The following is a 19863-nucleotide window of genomic DNA, read 5'->3' as shown; positions in this document are numbered from 1 at the left end:
CAGTAACGGCTGGTATAGTCAATCTGGGACAATACCGAGCGTGCAACTTGGATGAACCATAAGTAACTGTGAATTGACTGCGGTTTTGAGGAAGAACTTTGCCTTCATCGTCTGGAATTCTAGACATTTCATTCATTTTGATCATTCCTTAAAGAGTTGGCAAGCCATATGTGCAGTTGCAGTGACAGAAAAATGACACTTTTGATTTTATTTTTTTTTGCAATGATTTAAAATAAGGTTGGCTTTGCCTTAAATGAAAAAAAAAAAGGTTTCATTTAAAGGTGTGAATTTCCAAATGTAATTGTGAATTACATTTAACAACTCAATAGAAAATGTAGAAAGGGAGGGAAAAGGTGACTGTGTAAATGTCAGGCTATAACTGCAATACTTAACATTAAAGTCTAATTTGATGTTACAGTTAAATGGAAAAATGCTGCGATATAGTATACCCTCAAGAGAAGAGTTGAACTAAGACTAAGTAGTAGTCCCAGTCTTACAGATAACATATATTAGGAAGATATGTGTAAAACTACAAAAGTTCTTTAAATAGTTTTGATAGGAATGGGTTACAGGAAGAGAAAGAATAAGCCAAGTAAACTCAAGGCTTCATTAAAAGTATGAAGAGGACAGACTGCCCTATTAGTGTATTTTTTGCACAGTGTAGAGTTATGTATTTTCTTAATATCTTCAGTAGTCTGGAAGAGAAAGCAAGCAAGCCTAATAAACTTCAGGGGTGGTAATGAATAAGTAGGCAGTATAAATATCAAGGAAAAAGAGAAGACAATGTTTCTTTTTTATGAAGGCTTATGAAAACATACAGAAAATAAAATAAGATAAACCTCAGAAATTTGCAAACAGATATTTTGGGGCAAAAATAATTTGTACTGTAGGTATTCAGTATAAGATTTTGCCTTTCAGTAAGAGAAATAATTGAAAGAAAAAACTTAGACTTTAGCTCAAAACATAACATTATAATACAGAAGAACGGTGCAGTCTGGTGTGGCATAAATAGAACTGAATCTGAATAAAGAAATTTACAGTTAAGGGAATGAATTATGAGAGAAAGCTTCAGGCTGACTATCAGGAAAACCTTACTAACAGGGAGCTGTTAGACTGTAAAATAATATATCAAAATTAACAAAGGAAAAACTATCAGAATATTTTAAAGACAGGCTTTGAAAAGCTCTCAGAAATGGGTAGTATCACAGAGAATGAGTCTGCATTGGCAGAAGAGGAAAGTAGGTTGCCTGTGAGGTCATATCCTTCTGATTTAACATAGAGGACAGAAGAAAAAGAAAGGGAAAGGAACATGACTGTGTTGTATTATTCTCACCTTTAATGATGTCTGAACAGTTCAGAATAGTAATTTCTAGTAGTGAGCCAGCTGACAGTCTCAGATGCTGGATCTTTTCCTGTATTTAATGTTTCTTGAACTAGAAACAGCATTTCTTAAACTTAATAGGTTATTAATAATTGCTAAACCTAACCCAAGTGCAGAATTCATGTGAGCTTTTTGTTGAAGTTTATTGTTTTGCTGAAGTTTGTTGGATTTGCCAAAAATAAATATTCATCTGTCAGCCTTGATACCACTCAAAAAAATATACAAATGATAGAAGGGAGACTGGGAACTTCCCTCAAAAGATATGATGGCATTCCTGGTGAAAAGCATCAACGCAAAAGGCTTGTATTTAGTGGCAGTCTCCCCTAGCCTGAACAAGTTTACTTATTTAAAAATACAGTATTTTATACTTTGCATCCTTCTATCATCTTCTGGGGCAAGGTAGAAACAATTCTTACTTCTCTTTGTATTTTCATACAGTTGATTTCAACCTTTGATGTTAACAAATAGTCCTTTTATTTTTCAGACACCAGGGAGACTTGTTTTGCTGGGTGGTCAGGTACCCTAGTCTGTTGCACATTTCCATGTTCAGAAACTGTCCTTTAAAATAAAATGTGGTTACCTGCGTGTTGAAATTACGCTTACCTGCTTACAGGACCAACTTTAATAGACATTTCAGTTTGTGCGGTACGACTCAGTATGGGTTGCTCCAGTAGTGCAAAGGTTGTATGCTGGTTTTGTGGAAATGCATACTTATTATGGTGTTTATCGCATCAACGTGAAAAATCTTCATCAGTTAGTCCCTCTGCAAACACGGTGTCATTAGCCTCAGCCTGGTGTGCCAGGCTGCACGCTGCGAGGTGCTGCCAGTTTGGAAGAGAACTTTTCTTTGGGTAGTTTACGTTTTGTGAAGTTTTAGCTCAAGGGAGTGGATTTCTTTATCTTCTGCAGGGCGTCAGTGAACAGACTTTACATTACCTGGCTATCTCATTTCATTGCTGATCAAGAGAACCCCATTAGGTATAGCAAGGTACACTAGGGTCCTGGCTATGCCATATGTCTGTGCTTTGGTCATCAAGTTGGTGTCATATACAGTAACAGCCTTAGCACGGAAATTTCTGTAGCTGGAAATTTTGTGAGATGGCAGATTCATTCACTTGCAGTCAGCCTCTGTGTATCCGTCCCTCTGATAATTATTCAACTGCTATTAATATCAGCCAAAATGGAACCAGCAATACAGAGATAAAGGCTTTGTGCCTTATCATTCTTCAGTCTTCTTTATTTGCTGTGTCTCTAGCTTGTTTTTAGAACCTAAGATAACATTTTGCAGGATAACGTTGTTTCACGTTCCCGGTAGCACTGCGTATTGCATACAGTCTAACCAAAGTATAATAATTATCTAATCATATCTAATTTTGTACTTTGTAAAATAAAGCACAAGAATGGTTTGAAAATAAAATGGAATTGATTACATTAACAGTTCAGTGACATGCTTCCTGATAATAAGCTTTTTCTAAATAAAAACAAAAAAATGCTAAGATTGAACAAAAAGATTGGATGCTCTGAAGGGTTGACAGATTGAATATTCAGTTTAATTGTAAAATTAGATGAGTTAACAATGATTAATGTCCTAGATTAAATGGTTTTCTAGTGTTAATTTCTTTGACCCCTACATCTAATTCATGTTAAAGTACAAAATAATTATTGCAAAACCATTCTGCAGTGGCCTGCGTTTGCAGTGGCAAATGAAGCAGGTTGTGCTCTCAGCTTGAGAAAGGACGAGGTTGGAGGCAAGTCTTCATATATCAGTATTTTAGGACACTTTCCTCCATACATAGTAATTTGTAGTAGAGGACTTTTACATTTCATTGAAAAGATTAATCAATTGTGAAAGTCCCACATAATATCTTTATTACTGCTTTATTTTACGTACTGAGGGTTTCAAAGTGAATTACATTGCATCAAATGAAATTCTTATAGAACCGCATACAAGAAGGACAGCCAGATCATGTAAATATATATGATATGGTTGTATAGAAATAATGCACCCAAAGATAATGACAAGGCATAAGTGTAAAAAGCTTTATTTAAGAACAAAAATTAACTGTTGGCATAAACTCACTAGCTTCTGCATCATAACACTGATGGCAGTATTATATTGGTTAAGCAAACTCTTTCTAAGCACATATCCAACAGACAATAAAGTGCATGTGGAAGTGAGTGTAAATATTTCATGATGGCTTAATCTCAGTACAAAAAAAGGCCTTCTTAGAACATTCAGTGCCGATGACTTTGCCTCCCGCTGCCACTCTGCTTTATGATGATCAATCAGGTAGACATACTGCCTACTGCAGTTTGAGATGCAGTTTCAGCCCTTTAGGCTGATACCACAATTATACTTCAGGAAGAAGCCTATCTCATGAAGCAAAGGAAAAAAAAATTAAGAGAAGGATGCAAACAAAGTTACAGGGTTACTAGGCACAAGTGTAGATTTGAAGATAGCATTAGAAAGGTTATGTTACAGCAAAGTCAACAGCAGATGTGCTGCTCCACTATTACTATTCTTAGTTGCTTTGCTATGAGCACCGCTGTGGGGCATCCACCTGTTTTAGTTTCTCTCCCATGCCATTATGGTACCAGGCAGTATTCTTTTCTGTAACCATATTAGTCTCTTGAGGGAGAATTTAAAGGATTTTACCTATGCAGTAAAGGAATGTAAATCATATTCATTGTATCTAGAAAAAAATATCCCACTAGTCATCAGAATAAGAAATCTTCATGATCTCCAGAAAAAGTAGATCAAAGATCAGCCTTGCTAAGAACTTTACAGATCATCCAGGATGGCTGCGTTTATTTTGGATTCTCACACTTCACCAAAAAAATGAGAGAGATAATATATGACATGGCCTAAACCAATTACAGTTCCTCTGTAGTTTTTAATCCAGTGTCATCAATTAATTGGACAGCAATTACAATGAAAGCAACTTTGAGCTATTGTGCATGTAGTTAGGGGAACCACCAAATCTGGCCTTGCTGTTAAAATAAGTGAGTATCTAGCAATGGTTAAGAATAAGCAAATACAAAGTATTTCTGAACAAAGTAATAATTCTCATTTGAATGACCAGGACCAAATTAATCCTGAATTTAGTCAACTGCTGTTGATTTCCAGTAATTATTTTCTGATTGACTTAAACAAAGCATTACATCTAAAGCAGATTTTAATGGAATATGAATCCTTGCTTGTCTGTCAGTAGAGGGCTTGTTAAGGATTTAATGACAGAGGAACAGGCCTTTCTAAGAAAGGTTACCATCCACTGTTGGTCCCACAAATTGAGAAGAGATACAGTGCTGGATTTTTAGATAAAGCTTTTGGTGGCTGGCTCAGACATCTGAGGACTTTCCTATGAATTCTATCTCACATACTGGAAAAAAAGTATTGTAAGAAGAAACCTGTAAGTTCAAAGTTAGATGACAGAAGAAAACACATCTGAAGCTAATTTAGAAAGGTACAATGTATTTTGATGGAGAGAGGGATTGCCTCACCTGCTGTTGACATACCAGTTGTATTGTGATGCTTTACTAACTCAAAGGATTTGCTCTGTGCAAATAAATATGGACAAATCTCGAAGCATCAGGGTAGGTATCTTATTTTCAGGCAGCAAGCAAATCCTGCTTAACTCTAGAAGCTGCTTTTCTTCTGTTTTGAAGTGAGACTACTCACCCTTTCGTGTTCTTAAATGATAGATATCTTTTGCTCATTGTTACGTTTCTCCAAAAAGCTTTCTGTTTCATTGACTGAAAAAATGTATATTTCATTTTGTGCCACTTCTTGTTGTATATTAGGTTGGAATTTATAGTATGATGAACTTTCAATTTTATCCTTTTTCCCGTCTGTCACAAATAGTATTTTAGTCTTACCTTAGACTGAAGATTTTAACATATACATAATGTAAAAGCCCACTCTATATATTGGTTGAGGTGTCAAAAGTGTTCATCTGAGTTTTACTCTCCTGCCGCATAATTATGTGCTGCAATGATAATGAGTCGTACTGGATGGCTGTGAGGATGGAATGCAGATTTGTCATTATGTTGCTCCTTGATGCAGGTGATGTGATTCCCATATGAAGTACAGGGAATTATCTTTACCTGGGAAAGAAACAAGCAAGAAAGCTTCCATTTTGACTTTTGTCACATACCCTTAAAAAAAACCAAACATCTGGTGGCATTAAACATAAGTAGGCTTAGAGACCAGTGAATTTGAATAGAATAAATATCTTCTGAAACCTGTGGTGAATTTAGTAGGAATATATACAGGTGTTTGAAAGGCAGTCTTTGTCTTTTTTTTTTTCTTTTACTTTTGAGTCAATAGCTATTGACTATAAAAGTTGAACAATGAATGGAGAAGTCCTACTCTAGTAAGGAATTTAAGGTAGCGTTTATCAGGTATTTACTTCTCCTTTGCTTTCTTAATACTTAAGTCGCACCAACTGGTCAGGTTAACCAGTACTGTTTAATTTAGTGCATCATTTTGTTTCTTTCAACAACATAGAATTTAGTCGAAAACTCGTGTTGCAAATTGCTACAGAAAAGGCAATAGGTAGGTCAAGTAACTGTTGCAGAAGGCGATTATCTCAGCATATGCCTAAAAAATGAAACTGTGCTAACATGCCCGTGTTAACATGATGTTAGTAGGCAAAATACAGCACTTTGGACGTAAGCACTTGCTAGCAACAAAAGCATATCCCATAGAATCCAGGCCTGTGGATAATTCATGTTTTGGTTAACCAGTGCTTCATCCTCACTGTTTATTCTTACCTGGTCTGTCTGAATTCAGTTAGTATGGGCATGCAAACATATGTTACTAGCACGCCCTTTATTTTGCTGCAAAGCCATACCTTTAGAGATGATAATAAACTAATGAAGAGAACCATGTGCACGATCCAGCAGTGGAAGATCATCCTGTCATGAGTCCTTAAGATAAAAGCCAATACCCAAAGACAGTCTGAAGACTTGTACAAGTATAAGGTTGCCCTGAGAATCTTTTGGTTCTTTTGCATCATCCCAATGCAGATAAAGAGCCACCCAAAGAGAAGCCTCTGTTGGAATACAAAGAGGAGCCTCCACAAGAGCAATGGCAAGAGATAGTAAACACAATTCAGTGACTAAATTGTAAAATTTAAAGTTAAACTGTCATGTTTAAACAAAACTGGGATCAAGCGGGTAGTGCAGATGAGAGAATTTTGTTTTAAATCTTTAAACGAATGAACATGAAATACTTTAATGCACAGTGTAGGCCTGTTAGAAGCACAGGAGTTAGATTTCGTTAAAAACTCAAAAGTTTTTAATATTTTGCTGTTATTCTACATCAGAACAAACTAGGCCAGTTTGGATTTTCATGGACGGGGAGAAGAATGTGGGGAGAGGACGGGGAGAGGAATTGCATTCGAGAAAAAAACAATAGTTAGTGAACTGCCTTAAGGGGTGGGGCGTCAGCTTCAGGGATAGCACAGTCTTCAGTCTGAGTCTCCCTCGGCCTAAGAGGTCATGTTAATCATCTAGCTCTTCAGGGTCATTTTCATCTGAGTTCTTAGTTTTAGCAACAAATTACATCCTGAAACCACAATTCATCCCTAATGAAAATGTTGTTGAAAATTAGTGAAATAGTAATTCTGTAGGAATATAGCCAGTCTGCATTTTCTCTAGAGGCGTCTGGTTGCCCGGTGGAATGCAGTTAATCTGGAAAATGAAAGGCAGTATAGTGTCAGCATTGGCAAGAATGCTTCCTTTTTGCTTTTTCTCCCTACAAAAGTAATAGTTCACCAGATAGTCAAGTCAGTCCGCCGCTTGTTTCCACTGCAGATACCAAGCATAGTTCTTGGATAGCCATTTCTACCCCTGTAGACAGTGCTCTCTCCCTCTTCAGTCTAACTAAACGTTGCAGCCTGAGATGAGGGGTTTGGAGGTAGAGGAGGAAGGTGGGGAATTCTGCAGACAACCTGCGTAATTCAGATTATATGTTCTGAGTCTTCTCTGACAGTTGTTTGATTGGGAGTTCTTGAATTTGATAAATACATGGCAGCATTGGAAGTGCGTGCAAGAGGAAAAGGTCCTGCTCCGAAAATAATACAACTGACTGTCCTAACTTTTAAAATGGGTGAGCTGGATAGTAGCTCTTCATGACCTTGTGAACCTCTTTCCAACATCTTGCTAGAGTCGTAGAAGCTTCAGCAATAAAAAAAAAATCTTGTTCCAAATAGGTGCATGCCTTGAGTATCTTTTCTGGTTCTGATGTGTTTTTGAGCAAGAATTTTTAAAAGTATCCTATGAAATATTAAAGCAAGCCAGCCATATCCAAAGAATAAAAGCCATTAACACAGGTCACAGGAATAGGTTTCTCAAGAAGTAGTGCCGTTAATTAGGTTGCACAATTTTGTGTAACTTCCGTATATTGTATGAATTCACAATATTTTCGTCTAGGTAGAGAATGAGAAATGATGTTTGAGAAACATTTTTAAAAACAGAATCATTTTACAAACTAATACTGTAAAAATAATGAGAATATTTCATCACCCCTCGTACTGAATGGGATAGCACAAGGCCCTGAAGGTTTAAGTTATATAACTTAGCATGAAGGCCTCACACATTTTGGCAAGAAGAGAAAATCTGCACAACACTGCAAAATAGAATTGCTTAGGGAAAAAGAGCAAAAGCAGACAAGAGTAGGAGCTGGTTTCAAATACATGTTTTGATATCAATGAATGAGTCACCCTTTACAGAAAGCCAAGGGTGCTGCTCTTCTATTTTCTTGCTCTGAAAACACTCTTAACATACCATTTGCAGCTTGGTATCGACTGCTGTCAATGACTTCCTTGAATTTTCAGATAGCACTGTTTATAAGGAAAGAAGGCAGTGGATGCAACTAGACCTTGTTATTGAGTATTGAATGTATTGACAACAGGACAATAACTTCTCCCAAATTTCAAAGAAGCAAAGTGGCATCACCCAGTATAACAGCTTGGAAAGTGCATGAGAGAGCACCTGCTTTCATAGGCCTTTACATTGGCATGCATAATTTTTATTAATCTGCTTTTCCTTACTTCTCATCACCTTATTTGAAATTAAGACCACGTTAGCACGCTTTCTCTGATTAGCTTTATGTAAATTTTTTTGTCCTCGAAGTCTGAAGAAGTGTCCAGTGATGTTTGAATGCCACATGAGCAATGTATTTTATTTTGCTCTTAGTATTGAGAAAGGGGAGAGACAAAAGAGATTGTGTATTTTCTGTCCTTTAAGTTAGTAAAATATAATCTAATTAAATCCCTCCTACTTCTGATTGCTATTACTCCTACCGATAATGCTACCAATTTTTTATTAGCAGAGGTGGAGAAGTTTGTGAAAAATCTTTTGATACTTTGGATAAATCTGTACACATACTCGTGTGTGCAATGTAGCAGCAGAATAGCTGTGTAATATGTTGTATGCTATTAGATATCGTTACAGTGCTTAAATCAAAATTCCAGACAACACCTAAACATAGTCCTTAGTTGTTTACAATTTACATCAATAAATGTTGCGTGAGCTGTTGGAGTTTAAGCTTGGGCCTTGTGGTTTATTCCATTTCTCCTAACAAGTACACGTGGGAATGACATGCAAAATCAGCGCTATCAGGTGTTGGGTTTTTTTTAATAATGCACATACAGTTAACTAGAGGTATATGGGACATCTTGAAGCAAAGAATTCTCCCGTTGTCTTACTTACCTATGATAGAAATCACAAAAGAGATATCAGGCAATAGAAGAAAAGAAGTAATTCCCACAGAAAGTTTGCAACATGCCAGTGTGCTTAATATCTCTAAGTGTTAGTGATGACACATTCGTATTTGTCTGAACAGTATATTCTATTGAACAGTAGAAAAGATAATGGCATCTTTGACCCTAGCAATTCATATATTAGTATTACTAGTTTGACATGTTACATGTATTGAAAAATTGTTTAAAAGAATTGAAATAGATTTATTTCTCCTTTTCTTATTTCAATAACTGTAATCAGAAAAACCTTTTTAACGGTGTAATCCCGTATCCAACCAAAGTACTTAGTTATATATCCTGCTTTACTGTACATCTGAGCTCTGGGACTCTCCCACCAAAACGCATCCCCTGATTTATCCTCTGCCTAAACTATTTCTTACATTATGACTCTGTGCTGCAGCCTTTGATATTCCCTGTGACTTCATGAGACAGATGTGTTGCATTGTGTTTAAGCAGTACTAAACCTTTAAACTTTAAACGAATATTTTTCTTCTTGGAGGTATAAATAGAATATGTAATAAGCATCTGTGGGATATGCAATTAATGTCACTTGTGAGGAAAGACCTTCATGATGCACTTGGGTTTTGGCACTCTTAAATTATGAGCTCTTTACTACACTCATGGGATAAATTCCATATCCCCCAGATGCTTATTATGTATCTTCCATCTCCCTTAATTCCTATTAGCTGGATTAGTAGTTGTTGTGATGTTGAGGTTTATGGTAATTTAACTGGGGTGGTTTTCAGTGATCAATAAATAAACTTCAAAAGTTTAGTAATTTTTATTTTCTAGCAATTCCAGTGTGTATAGCTGTAACAATTTACATTAAATGCTAGTTGGATATACCAAAAACTTTGGTCACACTTGTGTATCCATTACATAAATTTCAAAACACGAGCAAATATATAAAAGCAAAAGATTTCAATAGCAAAGAATGAGCTGAATTACAAGGTTTTGGGGTGACTAAGATGGGGGTATTTCCTTTAGCATCTTCAAATGTTAAAAAAAAATCTTCACCTAGAGAATAAATACTTTGTTCTTAAATGATGATATTATTAATGTTCTAGTCAGAGTCATTATCTGGAGAGTTTGTCAATCTGGTACAGAATGGCCTAGATTAGTTATCAACTCAGGAGCAAATAAGATTTTTAAAAGACTCAATAAAGTCCAGTGATTAATTGTTATATATTCTGATTCATGCCTATCCCATTTTATCTAATTTAATAAAAGTCTAAAATGATGATTAATCCTTTCACACCAGCAGTTGCTGGTACATCCATTACATGTCCAATCTGAATTCCTCTGCCAAGGAGTTAACTACTATTTTGAACTTGGTGTGAAAAATATCATTATAAATTTCATTAACCTGATCATCAAATTTAAAAAAGTCAACTCATAAAATCCATTACTACATATCATGCATCGAAGATTAAAAACTGGTCCTCAGTGGGCAGGAATAGCCAGGATTTAATTCCCACAGCATATGTTTAAAGTGCTCATATGACATTATTGTATCTGTAATTATCAGAATTTTATGTTTATTAACCCAAGTGAATTAAGAATCTTGTTTTGCGTAAAATTTAGCATGCATGTTAAATTGACCATTAATTCAGAGCATATCCATGTATACGTATGTACTACAAATGCAAAGATATTTGTTTAGCATATTGTAATAATTCTAGCATTTAGAGAATTGCCTTCCTTTAATTTTTCCTTCTCGTATGAAATAATTTACTTCCTCAGTGCTTCCAGTTGGCTATCTTTGTGCAAATCCCCACGGGTGGCATTGATTTAAATCTTACTTCAAGTAGTCCTTCTGGGGGAAACTTGAAGTATTTCATGATTGCACTATATCTCAACTATAACTAAGTCTTCATCTTCAATAAGATGTTTGCCGACTGTAGCACTGTTTATTCTTCACCGCTGCTTGGCCCATCCGTAGCTGGATCCAAGAGAGATGCCCTTCTGCGCTGTATGTTAATGTGCCTCAGTGTAGAAGTAGGTGCAGAACCTTCAGGATGGGTTTACTGCTTTTTCTTATGAGGGTTGCTCAAGATGGTAATTCAGTAAACGCATGAAAATTGGCTGCCGGAGAGTCCAGACGGGTCTCCTGTTGCTCGGCCGTTGGCGGGATTTGAACCCGGGCTCCCAAGCCTCTGCAGCCGCCGCCTGAAACCGGAGGCGGGGACGGGCTCGCCCCGCCCCCCGCGCGGCCCCGCCCCGGGGCGTGGCAACGGTTTCCAAGGAAACGCCGGCGGCGGCCGGGCCCGCGCCACGGGGGAAACCCATCCAAAGGGCAGGGCCGGCGGCGGCCGGGTCGGGAACTGATCCGAAACGCACGGTATTTTTAAAATAGAGTTTGTCACGCACTGTAGGAACAAACCAGAAGGTATCTGGGACCGAGAGCCTTTGTCGCAGGCAGGAAAAAACAGATTGTTTTTCTCTCCTGGCCGCAAAAATGGGGTCCCTTGGTTGACTCCAGACATAGGGATAAAAGTCACCTGGCTTGAGAAAATAGGAACTCTGGGGGTTTTTGACAACCAAGCCCACCAATATTTTATTTTATTAATTTTATTTTTTATTGGAACAAAAGTAAAAACGCACCTCCCTCTGAAAGGAGGTTTTTGAGTGCAGGGCCCAGGTAGGCCCCAGCCATGAAATGGAGCATAGCAGGTGCCGGATGGTGGGGCTCCTCTCAGCACCCGACGGCGGCTCCTGCCCCTGCCCTTGGCACGGCCATAAGCTTATTTCGGACCAGCACAAGTATGTCTTGCCTACTGCAGGGAGCTGTGCGGCTTCACTGCGTGGTGTCGTTTCACCTTACGTGTCCCTCCTGACATGTCCTTCCCTAATAGCTTTGCCCGTCTCCCTTACCCCGGCTCAAATGTTCTGCAGAAAGAAAATGGTGCAGTTAGGAAGACGGGAAAGGCCCTTGTTTATCCACAGCATGCCTGCCTGGTGAAGCACACGTTCCTCCTACCTTTTGCACACAGCTAGCGTCATTTCAGCAGCTAGTCGTGGCGGTGCTGACGTGTTTCAGAACAGCCAGGCGATTGGTCAGAGATATAGATCACATATTCAGATTATCAGCTGTTGGATTTGGAAATACGTTTGTAGCATAAGACAGCTTAGGGTCTCCTCATATGAAGAAAGGAAGAGAGTGCCTAGGAGACTCTATTCTTGGATGGACCAAAACTTATTTCTGAGACTTGTCTTTAAATAAAAAAAAATTGTCCATTGTAAAATCCTTGCATTTAACAACCTTGTTGATTAAATTATCTTTGATCTATTTTTTGATGCATCTTTGATCTAAATTATCTTTTGATCTATTAAATGCCGGTCTTAGAGCAGCTTTTTCTTCTAACAAATGGTTTAAATGATCTGTCTGTAGTACTTCACATAAACTCCACCAAGCTGTGTAAAAAACTGTCCATAGAGGTTGCAGGTGAATGTATATGATGTAATAGCATCTCACAAAAATTCAACTCTATACTTTATGGGCTGGAATAATACCCAGCCATATTTCATAGGGTCCTATAAAATTCTGTAACTTCTTTCAGTTTTTGAACGTTATAGAGAATTATTTCCTAAACTTTGTGGAGGAGTTAATATTAATTATCTAGTCTGGAAAAAGAGCAATGCTATGCTTCGTTAAGAGAGATTTCAGAGGTTAAAGTTAAGCTTACTGATAAAGACCTTTTTTTTAATTTTATTTTGTTTTCACATTTCAGCAGTTCCTATTCCACTGAAAAATCTCAGATACCATTATTTGGATTTTGGTGTGTGGTCATTCCTGAAAAAATTGCAGTGTTTTTTCTTCAGATGCTTTCAGTAGATGGCATTCGGGCATCTTTGGTAACTTTGGCTTGGCTGCTGAAGCACCTCACAAGAGAAGTCATCTGTAATAAATTGTTTCACCGATATATCTGAATCTTTCAAGTGCCAGTCATTTATTTTTTCTTAAATCTCAAAAACTGGTAATAGTTACATGATTTTCATAATTACTACAGTAAGCTTGGGAGCAAACCAATGTACCATCAGAAAACAGGGCAAGATTGTAAATATGTGGTTAGTAAGGGGGAAAAAAGATTGAGAGACTGTTAAAGGACGTAGTGTGTGAAGGTTTGGGGCAGGAAGGGGAGGAGAATGTGGGAGAGGAGATGGAGAGCGCAGACGTAAGAGCTCACTGCTTGAATTGCTGAACCTGGAGAATAAAAGGTGTGTTTGCAGTCTAGTTCAGTCATTAAATAATGCACAAGGGTTTATCTTACATGGGCAGTTGCAGCGGTCATGTGGTAGTCAAAGGGTGAAATAAATACTCAATGTGTAAACCTAAACATATGTAAAATAGGTAAATACAGTGTATACTTAAACATAGATTTTCTCATTCGTGTGCAGATAATTACATATGCAGAAACTATTAAAACACAAATTGTTTAGCTAACTCCTAAGTAACCGACTAGGAAAAAAAAAAAAACAAAACCAAAAAAAAAGACCTGGTTTAACTGATTTCAGTATGAGTAAGGGGGGAAAGAAGGTTCTTCTTTTTTTCCTGTTTCCTCTAGTTATAAAAATTACAGTGATTACACATCATAAAGCCTATCTGTAATAAAACGCATCAGCTGGCCAAGGTTTTCATCGCTCACTCAATAATCCATTAATACAGCAACGCTGCCCAGGCATCTTTATAATACCAACTCGGAGGTAATTTTAATCAGCTAGACCAGCTGGTATTTAACAGCAGCTGCTGGAGACGCCACAAATATACTCAATAGCTGACATCTTTATTTGCAGTTTTTCAAGGGGAGAAGAGATCCTCCTGTGGTTACTTATATTAAGCTTTTTTTTTTTTTTTATAAGTATTGGTACCAGAGGGTAATACCTGAATGAAAGAGGGAATAAAGTTAATACTACAAAAAATAAAAAATATATTCTTGGAGTCAGAGGGCTTTTTCATGAAGTCCTCTTCATAATTGAACAAAAAAAATAAAGCGTAGATGCCAGCTTTGTTGGAGTTTAGAACCTTTTCCTGGTACGTTTACACTAATCTCAGACATGGCTTGCAGCATAAAATGTACTCTGCAGTGCTGCATCGCCCTGTCTTACTGAAGCTTTCCTGTCTCTCCACGATATAAATATGTGATAAATAGTGCTCTTGGTAGAAAAAAGTGATGCTTGCTCACATGTGTTCAATTTTAACTGACATGTACTTCTTTTGTCCTCAGTTTTGGCTTAGAGCGTCTGCATGCAGGAGTGTATATGTATATATCTATGCTTAAAGACATGGGTGTTTGTGTATAAATAATACACAATATGTTTATTTGTACTTCTCATCTCTTATAAGGCCAGAGATGAATTCAGCAGCTGAATAAAGCACCGCTCTCTGCAGCAGTAAATGTGGAATACTATTTCACATTGGGTTTGGGGGGGGAACAAGCAGAGGCAACACGAAGTTAACAGTCACAAACACATTATAAATAAAAATTTAATTACACTTGGGGGAGCTTGGCTTACAAAGCTCACAAATCCATAATGGAGCTTTCTGGTAATAAAGGCCTGATCTGTTTGTTAAACTCCAATATTCCTGTCCTTCTGTATCTCTTCTTTTATATAAACTTCAGTTTCTGCATTGATTACCGATTGCAAAAAAGACTGACTTCACTGGTAAACAGTTTTTTCTGTCAGATACCAAATGCCATATTTCTTTATTAAGAAAATAGTTATGATTCTTAGGTAGGGCAGGGGAGGTGCCATGAGAAGTATGTCTGTTTTGGTTGACTATTTATAATACATCATTGTGGGTGAGATCTGTGTTTAATATGAATCTGACTTGCTGAAGATAGGTTTTTGTTAATGTACGAACGAATTCTAAGGTAGCAGCTTCTTCGTAATGAAGGTTTTAAAAAATGCTAGTAATAGTTTAAACGGCTACGAACGTGGAAGAAAATACAGTATTATTAAAACTTGTTACAGTGTTATTAAACTTGTTTTGAATTTCTTTTAAATTCAATATCTCACAGTTGAAAGAAGTTGATGGCGTAAAGGAACAAACTTGAGTGCACAGATATACATACTTAACAAATTTGGGGCTATAGTAGTCATTTGCAGGTACTCATTTGTTAGTCCCAGTGAGTTACCTCTCTGTAGTCGAATATGGATCTGTCTGAGACTGTGATTGACTACTTCAAATTAAAATCCAGTGACAGAATGGATTACTGAGGTTGCAATTTGACTAAAAAATACTTAGCAAGCATGTTTTCTCTTATTTGTAGTGAAAACAGTCTGTTGAAGTTTGTTTAGTGTGTTTGACAACAGACAGTTTGATATATTGCTGGGCACAGCAGTAGGTTGGACTTGAGTGGTATTAGCTTTCACTGTTTTGATTAATGGTAATTGTTTCGATGAAAAGGCGTGTTTTACGTACAACTCATAGTTCTGGAAAACAGAAGTCAACTTGCAAGATCTGTAATTACTGTTCTGAGTTAGCATATAAAAAAGGCTTGGAGAACATGCAGGCAAATCACAGTAGGGTTTTTTTTTTTTGTATGTCTGTTTATTTTGTATGGGATTGCGTTTTGCATTTTGTAGCTTTTATACACTGCTTCTTGTCTGAGGAAATAAATCTTAGGTTTTATCTCTTCTTGAATGCTGCGGTGTGCTTTAAGATATATTTCTGAATTTCGCGTGGTAGTTTCAATCTTGGCATGGTGGAATTTTTTCTATGTTTTCAATCACCAATAACAACAAAAGGTCAACCTAGAGACTCCCCTGTCTCCTCACATCCCCACACAGTCCTGAAGGGAAGGAAAAGGTATCTCTTCATCTTTAAAGTCTGTTTTCTCTGGTTAGAAAAACACTGCCTTCTCCCACTCTCAGAATGTATTTTCCTAAGATACTTCTTTTATTTCTTTTTTCTTTTTTTTAAATAAATATTTTATTTACAGTGTATCATCAGGAAAAGGGAAACAGCTGATTATTTTTGTATTTAGGTAAATAAAAGATTGCAATGATGTGTTTAGATGTAAGCCAATACCAGTATAGTAAAGGATGTCAACTATTATTACTAATACCATCTTTCATTTATATAGTGCTTTCATCCTAAAAGATTCTGGTTTCTAGAAAATGTAGATTTAAGCCAAAAACACAATTAAAAATATATCTGCTTGTCCCTGCATGTTAGCTTCGAAGTATTGTTTGTCAGTTTAACAGACAGTACCAAAATATCTTTCTTCTGCTTTGCAGATACAAAAATGTACTATGAAATGAATATGCTGAAAGTACTGTTAAACCATCTCTAGAAGAAGAGAAAATTGGTTTTATAGGTTCCTCGTTTTATGACATGCTTTCTTCTCAGATTTTAATATTTTGCAACACGTTCTGAAAGAAGAAATGAATAGATAGTGGTTTTCTATATCTGAAACATGTAGGGGCATCACAACCTACCTGAATTGTTCCCTAGACAGTATTAAAAAGAAAGCAGTAATATCGAAATTGTAGAGGGAGGCAACTAGATTTCTAACTGTGGTGCCAATGTTTGTAGTCAACAATGAGACATAAAAAAAATTGTAGCCCATGTTGATAACAGCAGGGTTTGAGGTTTGTATTATTAGAGCTTGCCTAAAAGTATTAACACACAACTCATGTATAGCCTTTATATAAGCTATGTTCTATTATATATTTTGGGGGGAAATAAAAATCTGCAAAGCATGAAATTGTGGTGTTACAAAACGATTATTTCTAAAAGTGAATTATCTCATCTCGTAGTAGTACTAGCTTGCATTGCTATGTTAGATGTCAGGTGGTTTATTTCTGAGCAAAATACAAATTAATAAGTGTACGTTTTAATACTTACCTAAACCAGCGACAAGGAAATAAATACTACTTTTTATTTACCTTGCAGTTAACAACCATGTGTCATTGTGGCATCTTTTATTGAAAGGAACTTTATTTAAGTAGCATAAACTTGTTGGATGGGCTTCAATTAAATGATGATTTGTTAATGCAAATGTGTAGCGAATGACTGGTAGTACATCTGTCTCTTCATCCATAGGCCATTACTGTGCAGCATTAGCACATGATTGTAAAAAACTGGAAATCATTATATGCAGGTAGTACATATTCAATCAATTCTGACCTTATGTCTCCAACGAATAAAAAAAAAGTATGCAATGTAAATGATATTTAATCTGAACAAAAAAAAGGGGGGAGAGAATCTTTGAATATCTGCGATTCAAGCTGTTAGATGATGTGAGGTGACTGCTGTTTGGGATTGATTGTTATTGGTGGCCCCAGTGGGGAACAGCCAGCACATTAATCCTCTCTTACTCCTCCCTCATGTTCCTCCAATCCAAATAGTATTTTTGTTTATATTAGGAAATAAATACTGTTCCGCTTATTTTAAAATTCCTTTTTTTTTACACCTCTCTTTTGGAGATTGAAAGGAAAAAGCTCTATATTGATGACCAACGTTAGCCAGTTAAGCAGGCAGTGACAATTAATACAACAAAAAATCGTACAATTAGCTTCAGCTCCATAAGTGTCTAATGAGCCATTTGTCAGTCTTTTGGTGAAATAAACTACTCTATCTTAATTCTCCACTCTTGCAGCAAATAAATAGAAGTTATGAAACACCCGGGCACCAATAAAATATAATTTATTTTTCAGGGCATGGCAGAACTCCTTACATATCTAAAATGAGCATGTTATTTACAAACGACTTGTGATACTAATATAAAAAAGGATTTCAATGTTAACTGCTTTCGTTCTGCAGTAGATATGTTTTCTTCCTGATTTGTTTAATCATTTAAATGTATAATTACTCCTAAAGGCATGTGAGTTAAAATGACTTCTCCTGACGTGATTAACTCATAAAGCCAAAACGAACCTCAGAGAGGACCCTGAGAAACTGCAGTCTGCAGCCCAAACCACTGGCAATGTCGGGAAGGGCAATGTACACATTTCCAGATGGGATCACATCCTTGCTGCTGTTCCCTCCCTGACCCTTCTGGCCTTGTCAGTGGTACAACCTCCTTTTCACAAAAAGCACCACAGTGGGAATTGCTGTTCAGGTGCTACGGTTGGCATTGACAGAGGTGGAGCCAACACTGTTGGGCTGACAGAAGCTCCTCATCCAGGCACTTGCAACCAGTCTCTGGTAGCCCTCAGAGCTCCTAGTCCTCTGGCTCTGCCAGACCTCCCCAGAGGTCTCATCTGGCCTGAGGGAACCTAAGGAAGGCTGTCTACAGAACATTTTACTGTGCAGAGCAGAAGGGCTGTTCTGCTTTCCTTCCCCATTCAGGTATACTCAATATAATGTAAACTGGTGAAAGTATTTCAAACCACCTGAGTTCTTCCTTACTTATCATTTTAACAAAAGTTTGAATTTGACTCTGGTTCAGTTTTATGATGTCTTTTTGGCCATCTGTCTTCCCAGGCTGGTTTTAAAGCTGCCAATAACTTGGCATTTTTAAAAAAAGACAGAAAGAAGAGAACAGGACAGAGCATGATATGTGCATGGAGATGAGTTACTGGGTCTCAGAGAAAAAGAGAATATTCTAAATGGCAGAAGCTGCAGAAGAGGCAAGAGTAGAGGGATGTGGTAGCTCCTGGTAGGTGGAGAGGTATGAGGAGAGAGTGAGGAGGGAGTATCAGTGTGAATGGAGAAGGGGCTGCCTTCACTGAACTAGGCTTGAAGAAAGCCTGAGATATTTTTTGCAAGTTGAAATATATGCTTAGATGAGTACCCAGCCAGTTCCATTGCTTCCCGATGGAGAGGTTTCACACAGGGGAAAGCAACTGAGTTTGGGCATCCAGAAAACTGATTTGGGAAACTCATACAGCGGGTTTCAAAGCTAGATACAGCATTTCGTTAGAATGGTCATTTCAAGATGGTAGTTCTTTATACTTAGCCACTTTGACAAAGATAACAAGCCACGTTCGGACAAACGTTGAACAAAAAGAATCATGACTAAAGAAAAGTAATCCCAGAAGATTGTGGACAGTTTCAATTTGGACAGATGCTAAATTGGTAATAGATAGCCCTCTACGTAAAGCTGGCACAAACCATTCAAGAATTTCCTGTAAGTGGGAAGTCAGCGTTTCTGGGGGATCGGATGAAATTATTGAAGAGGTTATTGAACAAGAAGAGTGGGACAAAGTGTCCTTGGGGAAAAGAAAAATTTTAAGTTGTAGTTTATAGAGGAGATTTAACAGATCTTTTGTATCTCCACACAGTTTTGAGCTAGTGCAGGAAGTTTACTGTGATGGTACTCTTAGATGGAAAGGTGAAACCCTAATTTGTTGCATTTTGCTGGTTTTAGTCATACTGTCTTGAAGCCCTTTGGGGCAGTTACTTCTAGTTTCCTCATGGAAACACTCACATTCAGAAAAAATTATTCCAATTCTAGTGCTTATGTTAGTGATTCTTCTGAGTGGTCAATGTCCTGAATTCGACCATCAGTCTATGGTCTAATGTGTTTACTTGGCAACTGGGTTTTAGGAGGACTGCACTATGTGTTGGCACACACAGAAAGTGGATTCAAGTTCTTTTTTCCTTAACTTTTCAGTTGTCTTTTGGGGTTAGTGTTTTCAGAGCACAGACCTTCAGTCTTGAAAGAATGTAGTATATCCTCCTAAGCAACACAGCTGTATTAAGGATAATATACTCACTGTACTGAGATTTCCCTTAAAATTGTTCTGTTACAAAATTTTATCTTT

General features: G+C 37.2%; 1 protein-coding gene across 7 annotated transcripts in view; it reads left to right on the top strand.

Annotated features, from left to right (window-relative positions):
• TBC1D5 (TBC1 domain family member 5) overlaps positions 1-19863 on the top strand; it is a 320349-nt gene that overhangs the window by 196081 nt on the left and 104405 nt on the right. The window lies entirely within an intron of this gene.

Source organism: Larus michahellis, chromosome 2 (assembly GCF_964199755.1).
Source record: "Larus michahellis chromosome 2, bLarMic1.1, whole genome shotgun sequence".
Lineage (NCBI taxonomy): Eukaryota > Metazoa > Chordata > Aves > Charadriiformes > Laridae > Larus > Larus michahellis.
The sequence above is the reverse complement of the archived record's forward strand: the minus strand, read 5'-3'. Positions and strand labels throughout refer to the sequence as shown.